Raw genomic sequence first — 13790 nt, forward strand, 5'->3', positions numbered from 1 at the left:
ACAGGCAGCAAAGTGGGTGGGATTGCAGCAAGGGGGGGCCGAGGAGAACGGGACTGAGCTGCCATCTTCTACTGAAATATTAGATTTTTAATTTCCACAGTATGCAGTTTGCGTCCAAGGTGATTCCTGCTGCCTGGACTGAGTAAAGAGGTGCAGACAGGGCTGGAAAGTGGAGCTGTGGCTGAGGCACTCTGCTGCCACCTGCTGGCGAGAACCTGGAGGACTTGGGTCCAAGGCATGGTTGCTAGGTGCTCCAAGCTATAGCATGGGGAGGAGGTGTGGCCAGGGCCCAGGCTCTTCAGGCTGTGCCTGGCACTTGACGGCAGATACCCCAGGCAGCAGCAGAAGCAGGGTTGGCAGGGGCCAGCTTGGTGGAGGGACCAAGGGCAGGGTGCATGGTTGAGGTCATGCTGGACCATCTGGGCGCACACAGATGGCCTTCACCAGCCCATCCACCACCTGGATGTGTTCCAACATGGCACTGTAGTGGGTGCACTTGAAGATGCTGCTTCCACGCATGTGCGCCAGGAAGTCTGGGGTTCCTGGGCAGATGACATTGTTGGCCAACAGCACCATCCCCTTCTGCAACAGGCCACACTGCTGCAGGGGACAGAGACAGATGGCCCTTGGGGCAGGGTAGGGTCAGGCATGCCCACATGAGAACCCCAGGTGGAGTTCATGGTTCTTGACTTCAGCCAGTTCCAGCCTTGGCTGTTGCAGGTCATCTGGGGAGTAAACCAGAGGATGGAAGATTTTTTTTCTCTCTTTTTGTATCCTGCTTTCGAAATAGTAAAGCAGGAAGTTAAGAACTAGGGGCTGGTGTTGGAGCACAACATGGGAAGCCCCTGCCTGGGATGCTGCCACCCCACTTGGGCACTGGCTGCTCCACTTCTGATCAGACTCCCTGCAAATGATCCTGGGAAAGCAGTGGAGGATGGTTCAAGAACTAGGGCACCTGCAGTCACGTGGGACACCTGGGTGGTGTTCCAGTCATGGCTGGCCTCACCCTCCAGCAGCAGTGTGTCTGGCAGGTAGCACTCCTTCCAGTGGTTCAGGAACGCCATGTTCAGGGCGTCCACATCATGCTGCTGCTTCAGCTGAGGGAGGAGGTCCTGGGATGCCCCAGCAGCATGGTAACCTGTAACAGTGACTGTTGACACCTCCTAGGGCAACAACTGGGCACAGCTGCAGTCCTTTCTTCCCTGGGTACCAGCTGGGCACAGCTGCAACCCATCCTCCCCACCAAAGCTCTAGTCCAGTCTCGCTACTCCCCTAATCTTGGGAAGGGACCATAAATCGAAGCCCACATTGGCCACGTGGGTCAGAGAAACTGCACCTTGTCTTGCAGGCCGGCAAAGTCCAGCATCTGCTGGGTGATGGCAGCAAAGTCAGGGTTGATTTCCACGGTGAACAGCTGCCTACCTGGGGGCAGCAGGTGGGCCATGCGCATGGCCGAGTAGCCACAGTAGCCCCCAGCTCCAGCAGCAGACAGGGGCGATACTCCCACATCACCGCATCCACAATCTCTCCTGCAAGGGGCAGAGGCAGCAGAGGGTGGCTTGAGGGCATTGGAGCGTGGCAGGTGCCTGACCCAGTTCCTTCTCTCCAGTGAGACCTGCTGCCTCGCTCCCCTAACTCCCAGCCCCTGGTTCCGCTGTGCACCTTATCCCTGTGTCCTACCATAGTGTCTCCCCAGCACTGGAAGCTACATATGGTGCCCCTCACTGGGGTGTGGGATGACCAGCAGGGGCTGTCCCCGTCACCACACCCAGGGGCTGCAGCTAAGATGCCTATGTCCACCCTGGAATTCAAGGCCAACAAGAGAGCCAGGGAGAACCTGCCAGGCTGGCCCCATGACTCATGTCCAGAGATCAGAAGGAGCCGCACCCACCACTCATACCCACCTGGTGCAGGAGCTCCTGAACCCAGGGTGCTGAGGAGCCCTGGAGACTGATGTTGGTGGACACCACGGTGGTCCGTGTTTCCCCTGGGCAGACTTTATCCATGTGGACAGTGGTCTGGGTGCAGGCTGGGGCACAGGAGGCCGATCTGCAGGCTGCACAATCTCTGTCCAGGGGGCGGGCTCTGGACCTGTTGCTGGGCCCACGGAGCTCCAGTCCATTCCCTCGCCCTGGCCTGGGTGCAGCCACAATCCCAGAGACAAGGTGACAACAGGTTCCCCCAGCCCTAGCCTGAGGACCCCAGCCCTCCCCAGTGACCATGTCCGTGCCCTCTGTCTGCCAAGACTCTCACCTTTATTTTGCCCACAATCATGGTTGGCTCCTGCGAGCAGAAGGCGTCAATGGTCTGCAGCAAGCTCTCCGGGTCCTCAGGCTGAGTGTCGATCCTGGTGCAGGATGCGGATCTCCTTGCTGTCCCCCATGCTCTTGGAAGCAGCTGCAGATGCAGACAGACAGCAAGGCTGCATGCTGCTGGTGGTCAGCAGCGGCTGGCACCGCCCACAGGGGGAGGGACCTGGGACTGAGCCTGGCAGGTTGGGCGGGGCGAAGTTTGGGCGTGGCAAAGTCAGGGCGGAGCTTAATGGTGGTGTGGCTCAGACTCAATCGAAAACTGCTGATCTTGGAACCCCAACCATCAAGAGACTGTCAGCCAGTGGAATCTGAATAGGTTTAATTGCGGTTGGGACGGTGTGATTGGCAGCAATCCAGAACTGATGAACTATCAAAACTGTTTGAGCAGGACCCTTGGAGAGCGCCTCATGTTGGGGATAGGGGTTGGCGGGACGTTGGATGGGGCTTTTCACTTTGTTACTCCCCTAACCCCGATACAGGGCAAAATGATTATAATGGTGTAGAAACAATGATATTACCCACTTTCACCCTGTAGCCCTTGACCCTTTGTACCCTAATAAACTAAGATTATTTAAAAGAAAATGGTAGAGTGGCTGAGTTTGGGTGGCCATGGGCGTGGCTAAAGGGGGCGTGGCAGGGAATGATGGATGTGTGAGGCAGACAGGCTGGAAAAGGGCGTGGAATGGTAGAAGTTGGTTCATGGCGGGGCTAGAATGGGGCGGGGCAGACCTGAAAGGGGCGTGGTGCAGACAGGGTTGTTGGCGAGATTGGGAGGGCGGCGTGGGAAAGGGGCGTGGCTGGGTTAATAGAAGTGTTGTGTCAACAGGGTGGGACAGGGCGTGAGGTCAAAGGTCTTGGGAGGGGCGTGGCTAGGCGGGCGTGGCTTGGCGGGGGCTGGGGTACCCTTCTCTGCCCCAGCCGTTTCGGTCAGCAATGGCTGCCCTGCGGCACACTGGGCTGTGGTGACCTGCGACCTTCCAGGCCGGAAGCCTGCCCCTGCTCGGGCCCCCTGGCCTCCCCACAGGGAAAGGCGTGGAAGCCGGCTCTCCCCTGCTCGGGGCCCGACTGCGGAGCTGAGGAAGGACCCGGCCGAGGGAAGCGCGCCCCGTGCCAAGGCCCGAGCCCTGCCTGGACCTCTGGACGCGGCGCCTGTGGCCGCGGGGACTTGGAATGAGCTTCTACCCGTCCTTCCCGCCCCGCCGCCTCCACGCGCCCTGTGGGGACTTTGCACAGACGGGAAGGAGTTTGTTTTGGCTTGAGTCGGTTTATCAGAATGAGCGTTCCTGGTAAACTTCCCGTGTGGATTTGCAGGAAACTCACGCAAATCAGTGTCTCTAAATGCGGTTTCCTGCAGAGTTGTCCCCGCCCCAGGCCCGCCATGGCCAAGCCAGGCTCGGTCCACTTGCCTGGACGGCAGAGGTGTGGGGGTGATTCTCTCTCCCATCCCCATGGCGAGGTCCCGCGAGGGGCGAGGGTCTGCCCAGCTGTGGTGTCCCTGAGTGGGCTGAGCCCAGCAGGGTGCAGTTCCCAAGGCTGAGTCCCCAAGGGTGGCAGGGCAGAGGCTTGTAAGCAGAGCCAGGCCTCTGCCGGCCAGGAGGCCAGCACCTTACACCTCAGATCCACCAGCCACAATCAGCCCCTTAGCTTCCTGAAGTGCCCAGGGCCACAGGGTACAGAACAGAGTGGGAGAGGGGACGGAGCTGCACCAGGCATGTACTGGCTGTGCATCCTGGACATGGCCCAAGCTCCCACCGCAGACCCACCTGGGCCAGGCCACCTCTGCCCTACCCCAGGCAGGGAAGGCTGGGGCACCTGATCCCTACTCTATACCAGTCCCACCTCCTGTGACCAAGGCTACTGTCCCATGGTGGCCAGCATGGCGGCCCCACAACCTGGATGGGGGACCATAGCCAGTCCCTCCTCACCTGAATTTCCAGGTTGAGGGACAGGCAATGCCCAGGTCAGGCTCAGAGGTGGGGATGTTTTTGCTCCACAAGGTTGAATGGCTCTCAGTGGTACATTTGAGGATGGTTACAATGCGAAAGGATAAATTTTGTGCATTTTACAATTCTTTAAAATGCAGTAGAATAAAATAATTAAAACAAACAAACAAAACAGAAACCATTTTGCTGGACCTCCCAGTTCCAACAAGCATAAGGATAAGGGACACACAGTTTCCCATGAGCCCTCGGGGCCCGGGCAAACAAAGGCTCCCCCCCCCCCAGGACTCTGGAACTCGGGTCATTTCTGGTCAATGAGCTCGAAGGGGGAGTGTGCCCCTTGGGGACAGAACACCTGTCCACGGTAGCTCCTCTTTGCTATGGGCCCTCCGGCAGTGTGGGCACATAGCGGTCAGCAGGAGCCCAGCAGGTTCATGACCCTGGGTGGGGCAGGCCCTTGGTCAGCTGCCATCCCCTGGATGGTGGAGAGAAAGTTGAGTCTGGGTCAGCTTCCTCTTCCGGAAGCAAAGCAGGTGGAGCGAGCTGCTCCTGTGCCCAGTGGGGCTGGGTACGGCCCTGTGTCCACTGCCCCAGGCATGTGCCAGGAGGAAAGGCATGGATGCTGGATCACTGGGCGGGCAGCTGACCCCATTGGGGCTAGCAGGTGCCACCAGCCAGGTCACAGGAGGAGCGGGACTGAGCAGGGCTCTTGTGGTGCCCAGGATCAGCTGGGCCACCCCAGGGCAGGGGGGAAGCCAACCAAGGGTCTACCTGCAGCAACCACCCCCCATCACAGGCAGCCAGGCAGGGGCAGGTTTGCAGCATGTGAGGGCTCAGAGATCAGGAATGGACCGAGCTGCCACCCTCTATTGAAATGTTAGATCTTTAATTTCCCTGGTATGCAGTTGTGTCCAAGGGGGTTATAGCTGCACAGTCAAGGGGTTAGAATTCATTCTGTCAGAAGGGCAGGGGCTGGGAAGTGGAGCTGTGGCTGAGGCACTCTGCTGCCACCTGCTGGCAGGCACCTGAAGGACAGCTGGAGGACAAGGCCAGACCATTTGCAGGTGCAGCTCCTGAGCCTGCCAGGCCTGTGTCTCAGGAGCCCAGAGTCCAGATGGGAGCACCACTGGCTGGGCCCAGTCATCATCCTGCTGGCATCCCTTTGTTCACTGCTCTCACAGCATTAGTGTGGCAGGTGTGGCCAGGGCCCAGGACTTTCAGGCACTAAGTATGCCTGGCACTTGAAGGCAGATACCCAGGTGGCAGCAACAGAAGCGGGGTTGCCAGGGACCAACTTGGCAGACAGACCCAGAGCAGGGTGCATGGTTGAGGTCACACCTGAGCCCACATAGATGGCCTTCTCCAGCCCATCCACCACCAACAGGTACTCCAGGAATGAGCTGTAGTGGGTGTATTTGAAGCTGCTGCTTCCATGCACGTGTGCCAGGAAGTATGGGCTCCCTGGTAAGATGACATTGTCAGCCAGCAGCACAGTCCCCTTCCGCAACTGGCCACACCGCTGTGGGGGACAGAGAGATGGTCCCCGGGGTGTTGGTGGGGGCAGTCAGGGATGCCCTGCTAACCTGCCCCAGACCAGAAGTACTACTCTGGCCTTCCCTCACCCCCTGCCAGGGTTTGGGCCTGAGGACAAGAGCTTTCTGCCCCACAGGCTCCTGCTTCCTTGCCCAGCCATGCACACAGCAGGTGCTCAATAAGCACTGGCTGGATGAGAGCCAGGGTCAGCCTCAGGTGTGTGGGTTGGGTGGCGGGGTGGGATGCACAGCGGGGCAGCCCAGGGAATGTGGAAGGGAATTTGAGAGTGTGGAAGTTTCCTTCACACAGCCATCAGAAAGAAGCTGTGTTGAAAATAAAGCTGTCTTGGGTGGGCATTTGGCATAGCAGTAGAGACGTCTGTGTCCCATGTGGGAGTATCTGGGCTCAATGTGCACCCATGTGGCTTCTGACCCCCAGCCACTGGCTAAGGTACACCTTGGGAGGCAGCAGGTGGTGCAGCCACCTGTTGGGTGCCTGCCATCCGGAGCCCTGGATCTGCCAGCCTGGCCCCAGGCCTCACAGGCACGTAGGGAATGAACTAGTGGATTGCACCCAGCCAGCTCTCTCTGCCTTTGGAACAAATTTATTTATTTTCAAAAGATTTATTTATAGTTCCAGAGAGAAGAAGAGAAAGAGAGATCCTCCCTCTGTTGTTTTATGCCCCAAATTGCTACACAGTCAGAGCTGGGCTGGTCTAAAGTTGGGACCCAGGAGTTTGGTCTGGGTCTCCCATGTGGGTACAGGGTCCTAAGGTGTTGCTTTCCCAGGCCACAGGCAGGGAACTGCATGAGAAGTGGAGCAGCTGGGATGTGAGCTGGGGCCTAGATGGGATGCCTGTGCCACAGGCAGAGGAATAGCTTGCTATGCCACTGCACCAGCCGTGAAACAGATTTGTTGTTGCTGTTTTTAAAAAGCAATCTCAACTCCAAAGCAGAATCAAACAAGCAACCCTGGGCATCTCTGATCTCAGGCAGGAGTGGTCCCTAGTGATGATCCTGGCATTAGTCCGTGCTAGCCAGGCCCTAAGGTGAGGGAGTTCCCGGAGACTCCTGCTTGCCAGTGGGAGAAAATGCAGGGGTCCCTGAGCAATTGTGCAAAATACACATTCCTGGGCAGTCAGGCCATTGAGCATGCTCATGAATGCAAGCAGGAAGTGGCACCATGCAAAGCCAAAGAAATGGAATGTCCCGGGAAAGCAATTGGAGCTCCTGGTTTCGGTCTGGCTCAGCCTTGGGCAATGCAGCCATTCAGGGAAACAGCAAGAAATGGAAAATCTCTGTCTTGCTCCCAGCGCCAGCAGCTAGGCCCTGGCAGATAAGGGGTGGTCCTGCAGCTCCTTTCCCCACCCCCATCTCCATTCCAGGCCAACCTCCCCACTCTCCTGCTCTTGGGGGCAGGGTCTCAGTGCTCTGTACCTCCTCCAGGTGGGTGGGGTGAAGAGTAGGCGGGACCGGGGGGAGCATCCTGTCTGGAAGGAGTTAAGGATGGAAGTTAGCCCAGCCCAGCCGGCACCTAGTCCTAGCCCTTATGCATAATGGTATGGGTTGCAACTGAACCCGGTCCCTCCCACACTCTATTCCAATGCTCTGATTCGCAAGTGGGTGATGTGAACTGGTTCACCCTTGTCTGCCCCCAACCTATGCCAAATGTATGCCGGTGGGCACTTTTCACTGCCTGGTCTGGGCTGCTCCCTGTCATGGTTCTTGCCCTCACCTGCAGGAACTCTGTTCTGCCAGAGGAGTTTTCTAGGATCCTCCAGCAGAACCTCTCCCAGTGCCAGATCTCACACATACCGGTGGGTCCATGGGGCAACCCTATTTAGTCCACCTCTTGTCCTAGCAGGAACAGTGGCCTTTCTTGATTGGTGTTCAACCTGTTCTGGTTCTTACTGTTGGATGTTTCAGCCCAGCCAAGGCTTGTCCTCACTCAGACATAGCTTACGCGTGGCTCAGTAGTGACAGAGACCTAACATAGCTCGTCCTACATCTACCTTGGTCCTCTAGAGTACCAGTCAGTACTAGAGTCTATCCCGGCTCAGTGCAGCCAGCCCTAATCCACACTTGTGCCAAGGGACACTGCAGCCATATCCAAACCAGAACACAGCCCCGACTCCAGCCCCGGCACACACCAATGGGAGCCTCAACCCAGCCTGGGTGTCCTCTTAGCTCCCCAAACATGCCTGTTCCCAGCCATAGATCACACACATGCCAGTGGTTGCTCTAATCCAGCTTGGCATAGCCCCTCACCTGTCTTGGCCTTTGCCTTAGATTCTGTAGCTTGGCTTCCCTGGGTCATGCAAACCAGAGCCTAGCTTGGCAGCTTGGCATGACCTGTGCTCCAGCCTGATTCCTGTTCTTGCTGGTGAGCCAAGGCTTGTCTTGGCCTTGCCTGGTCCACCCTTTCCCTAACCAATCCACACATTAGCCAACAGTTGGAGCTTCTTTGCCCAACTTGCCCGACCCCAGGCCTGGACCATGTGCTTATTAGTGAGAGTTACGACCCACTAGGAGAGTTTCCCAGGTTCTCCCACTCAGCCCACTTCACAATTCCTCCACCTCTTCCCTGACTGAGGGTGCGGGGCCACAGAACCTCGCAGGAAGTGACCATGCGGCCAACCCTTCCGCGTCAGCCCCACACAGGATCCCTCTGCTGGATGCCCCATCATCAGGGACCCTTTTCTTCCTCCTCCCTGACCCCAGGGCGCCCAGCTTTGCTTCCTTTCCTCGCCCAGGTAAGTTCTGCACACCGGGCGAGGCCTGGGGCTCTTCGCTGCACTGGGCCCTGGAGACCAAGGGGAAAGATGCACTGAGGACCTTATTTAATACCTTTTTAAAAAAGATTTATTTATTTATTGAGTGATTGATTGATTGAGTCATTCATTCATTTTTATTGCAAAAGCGGATATACAGGGAGGAGGAGAGACATACAAGAAGATCTTCCATCCGATGGTTCACTCCCCAAGTGATCGCAATGGCTGGAACTGAGCCCATCTGAAGCCACGAGCCAGGAGCTCTTCCAGGTCTCGCATGTGGGTGCAGGGTCCCAAGGGTTTGGGCTGTCCTCAATTGCTTTCCCAGGCCACAAGCAGGGAGTTTGATGGGAAACAGGATGGTTAGGATTAGAACTGGCACCGGTATGGGATCCCAACCCATGCAAGGCTACTGCATTGGAGGCTTGAGGGACTGGCATGGTGGCATAACAGGTTAATCATTCACCTGTAAGTATTGGCATCCCATATAGGTGTTGGTTCATGTCCCAGCTGTACCACTTCTGATCCAGTTTCCTGTTTATGGTGTGGGAAAGCAGTGGAGGATAGCCTGAGTCATTGGGCCCTGCTACCCAGGGGAGTCCTAGAGGAAGGTCCTGGCTCCCAGCTTTAGATCAACCTAGATCTGACTACTGAAGTCACCTGGAGAGTGAACCAGAGGATGGAAAATCTTCCTCTCTCTCTTTTTTTAATTTTTAACTTTATGGTACAATTATGTAGTGTCTGTCATTTATTGCTTTTTAATGGTTAATGTGCCTTCTCTATAAACTGATTGTTCCAAGTTTTCCAAAATTTCATCTGTTTTCTTTATAAAATTAATAAGGTTAACTTATATTTTGCATCCATGATTCAAAAGACATGTAATTGTTGGGAGATACTGATAAAGGTTGCTCTGTTTTCTGTAACAGCCATGTTCCAGGTTTATCTACAAAAAGTACCCTGGCCCAGTGTGATTGCTCAGTTGGCTGATCCTTCACCCTCAAGCATCAGGATGTTATGGGTGCCAGTTCAAGTTCTGGCTGCCCTATTTCCTATGCAGTTCCCTGTTTGGACCCTGGAAAAGCAGTGGAGGATGGCCTAAATCCTTGGGATACTACACCCATGTGGGAGACCTGGAAGAGGCTTTGGCTCCTGGTTTCGATCAGATCAGCTCCAGCTGTTGCAGCCATTTGGGGAGTGAACCAGCAATGAAACATATTTCTCTGTCTTCTTCTCTCCATAAATCTGACTTTCCAATAAAAATTACTAAATTTTAAAGAAAAAAAAAGGTTATCCGTTAGCACAGTATAACTTTGGTACCTTCCCCAAGAGGCCACTGAACTTATCTGGACAATAAGACGCTGGACTTTATGCTAGGTATATGCTTGCAAGGAAGGAATCTCAACTGAACTTGAACTGTGGTTATGCAGCAAGGTGGAGGAATCCACCATGGGGGGAGGGATATGGGAGGGGTGGGGAGAATCCCCAGTGCCTATAAAACTGTATCACATAATACAATGTTAATAACAAACAAACAAAAAAAAAACCTTTGGTACCTGATTCAAAAAACCAACTAACAGTGAACGTGTTTTTTCATGTCATAGTCCTATTTGTACTAAAACCAATATCATAATGCTTTGATCACTGGTGCTTTTACATTAATCCAAGAAATCAGTTTCAAAATTTATCAAATGCTTTCTTCTTTTCCCACTTATTTTCAGTATCTTAGGCCTTTCCCACTCATATATTCATTTCAGCATCACTTGTTAACTTCTCAGAAGCTCCTTAAAAGCTCTCCACTGGCTACAGATGGCACCCGGATCTCCTTGGAGATAATGTACATCTAAGAAGTGCAATGCCTTCCGGGCCATGATTGACCCAATTCAATAGTCAAAGGCCCTTTTCAATTTCTCTCAGGAAAATACTGTCATTTTCAGTAGATTTATGCCAAAAGCTTCTTAAAATATTTTATGACATAATATGTAATATTAATTTCAGATTTCTTTTTCATTTATAAACTATAACAGGAAATGAAATTCTGCCGTGCATTACAGTGTGTAACCTGCTGTTACTGTGTTGATTGTTATAAAATGTAGGGTTCCTGGGCCCGGCGTGATGGCGCAGTGGTTAAGGTCCTCACCTTGCACGCCTGGGATCCCATATGGGCGCCGGTTCTAATCCCTGTGGCCCCACTTCCCATCCAGCTCCCTGCTTGTGGCCCGGGAAAGCAGTCAAGGACAGCCCACAGTTTTGGGACCCTGCCCCCATGTGGGAGACCCGGAAGAGGCTCCTGGCTTCAGATCAGCATAGCATCGGCCGTTGCGCTCACTTGGGGAGTGAATCTGTCTCTCCTCTCTGTATATTTGCCTTTCCAATTAAAATAGAATAAATCTCTAAAAAAAAAAGTATGGTTCCTTAATTTTATACACACAACTATGTAATGGATTATAAACACCATTGTATTTTTATTAGAAGTATCTCTTTCGTTTTCCTTGCCTACCTTAATGCCCTGAATAAAATGTCCACTAAGTGTTGAAGTCATTTACCAAGTAGCAGCACACACCATTCTCCTCCTGGATTCACAGACAGCACACTTTCATCATCAAGGGCGATCGCTCCTCAAAAGCTATTCATCATCAGAAACCTCATTTGCGCACTAGTTTTGTCCAATAATTACATCCTGAATATACACTGAATCTTGCCGAAAACTCTTTTGTCTATGTCTTAAGACAATCTCTTTCAATCAGTTAAAGCGTTAATTTAAGCTGACTGAAAATATTGTACAAAGCTTGGATTTATTTTGGCCATGACATACTTTTATTATTGTTATCTTTGATATGTTTATATTTTATCTTTTATATTTGTTTCTATGGCCATGAGAAATAATGTTCCAGATTTCTCTTTTCTTGTAAGATGTGTCTCATGTTTTACAAAACAGAATCATGTATACTCAGCAAGGGTTTTCAGCAAGTGTCTTTCCTCTTGCATTTTGGAATAGATACTGGATAGTTGATCTTATTTCCTCATTGTTTCTGTTTCCTGAAATCTTTGTTAGGACTGAGTACTGAAGTTTTCTGGGCCTCGAGTTTGCCTGGAGAGTATTTTTCTCTTATTTCAAATTCATGTTAATGAATACACATTGTGCAGATATTCTGTTTCTACCAGTCCAACTTGATGCTTTGTTTTATAAGGAATGCATCCACTTAAACTAAGTGAAGAATTCATTGCTTTTATTATGACTGTGATGCTCTTGATAATGTCACATGTGGAATTCTTGATGTGGTTAACCTGAATTCTATCGATTGTTGCTTGATTAGTACATAAAGCAGTTGTCAATTTTATCAAGTTTTCAAAGAAAATTTCTCTCCTTTTTGGTTAGCCAATTCATTGATACCTGTTCTTCCTCTTTGTTAGCTGTTCTGTATTTAGCTTTCTGTTTACATGTTAAGAGTAGTTGAAATCACTGATGTTCTGCTTTTCTCTGTTTAAGAAGTCTTGTACTGCTACAGGGTTCCTCTCTACTGTTTTAGCTTGCATCAACAGGATTTTAATGTTTGCATTCACTGTTCTTTTCAAACGATTTTCTATGTGGTTACTTCAAAATGTTTCAAGGAAGTGGAATAAAAGCTAAGTTTTATTTGGTGCAAAAACTGTTGAAACCCTTATGTTAACATAATGCACGTTTCCCTCTTGTATTTAGTTAGTGACTTTTTCCTTGGCCTGTTGAAGATGTCACTGCCTTGCTTTCTGCAATCCACACTTTGATTTCAATTCAGCTTCTTTCTTACATTGCTAGCATCTGTGTAATATGCTCTTTCTAGACACTTTTAGGATTGTCTCGTCATTACTCTATTTGTTAATATTTTGATGAATTTGAGTGTTTTATTTTCTGTGTGGTCTCTTTCATTATCTCTGAGCTTTCAGGATCCACGGCTTGATATTTCCCATGAAATTTGAGAGTAAGATTTTGTTTCTTGAGCTTTTTTTGTGACATTCTCTGTTTCCTATCCCAGGACTTTTGTTACCAGTTTATTCTTGTTATTTTTAGTTCATTTACACAGCTCAAAAGTTTTCACATTTGTGTTGTTAAGACATTTGGATTACTTACACCTTGAATATAGTCTGCAGCTCATCTTTTATTGAAAGAAAACACCACGTGTTGCTAGGAAACAAAGGTGGACAGTAAAAGTGACACGGTGGGAGGAGGGGCTGGGGCAGGTTGCTGCTCACCACTTTGTGGAGCTGTCAGGACCACTGTGTATTGCTCTCAGCAGCCCAGGAGGCTGGGGTGGATGCGACTCCTAGGGAGCATCCCCAGAGGTGAGGAAGGGACTTAAAACTTCCTGAAGACAGAGGCTGTGGACAGGGACCTTTAGGAGTGCGCCTGTGTCCGTGGGCATGTTCCGGGGCTGCTCTGCATGGGGCTGTACTTTGGGTGGGAAACCCCACATTGCTGGAAGCCAGGAGTTCCCTACAGTGATCCTGCTCTCCCCTTCCTCTCTCGCAAAATTTTTCCCCCTGGAGCCCAAGACCAAAGGCTTCCCCGAGCCTGTGCATGGACAGGACTCTGCGGATCCCTGGGCCACGCAGGGGACTGCAGCTGTGGGAAAACGGGGTTCTTCCCTTTGGCCTCACCTGAATCCAGGCGTGCTACCATCGTGCATCCCCAACTATCTATCCTGACCGTCTGTCGCGGCAGCATGCAGTGCTCCAAAGTGCCTCCAGAGCAACCCTGGTGTACCTCAGAGGCCCAAGCAGAAAGTCTAGACCAGGAGCCTGGATGCTGCCCCTGTGTTCCCCCAACTAAGGACTGCACCCAGTGTGCTTTCCTTGGCTCCGATGTGCTTTCCTTGGCTCCTGGGTCGTCCTGGTGGCGCCCCAGTCTCTCCTCCCCAGCAGACACTTGCTCTCGGTTGCACTTGCGCCTAGTTCCTGTGGAAGCCAGGAGAGCAGGATGCCAGGCGCTGGGCATTTGCTGGCTCTTGACTGGCTGGAGGCTTGGAGCAGGAGCAGGGGCAGCTGTGGGCCACCCTACCTGCCAGGCGGCTGCTCCTGCATCGGGATGCTGTGATGGATCCGGGCAACCCTCAGGCAAGGGATGGAAGTTGACAGGGGGGCAACTTGGGATGCCAGGGATTGCCTGCCCTGCAAGTGAGCTGGCCGCAACACCGTAGCTGGGTCATCCAATTACTGTGCTGTGTTTTGTGGAGCCCAAGAGGACAGAACCTTATTCTTTCT

The 13790-nt window shown here is 52.4% G+C and overlaps 1 pseudogene; it reads right to left on the reverse strand.

The window, feature by feature from the left end:
- Window positions 1-405: 405 nt before the first annotated feature.
- Window positions 406-2383, reverse strand: LOC121154714 (annotated as a pseudogene).
- Window positions 2384-13790: the final 11407 nt, after the last annotated feature.

This window comes from Ochotona curzoniae, unplaced genomic scaffold, assembly GCF_017591425.1.
Source record: "Ochotona curzoniae isolate NIBS_2020 unplaced genomic scaffold, NIBS_Ocur_1.0 contig_280, whole genome shotgun sequence".
NCBI lineage: Eukaryota > Metazoa > Chordata > Mammalia > Lagomorpha > Ochotonidae > Ochotona > Ochotona curzoniae.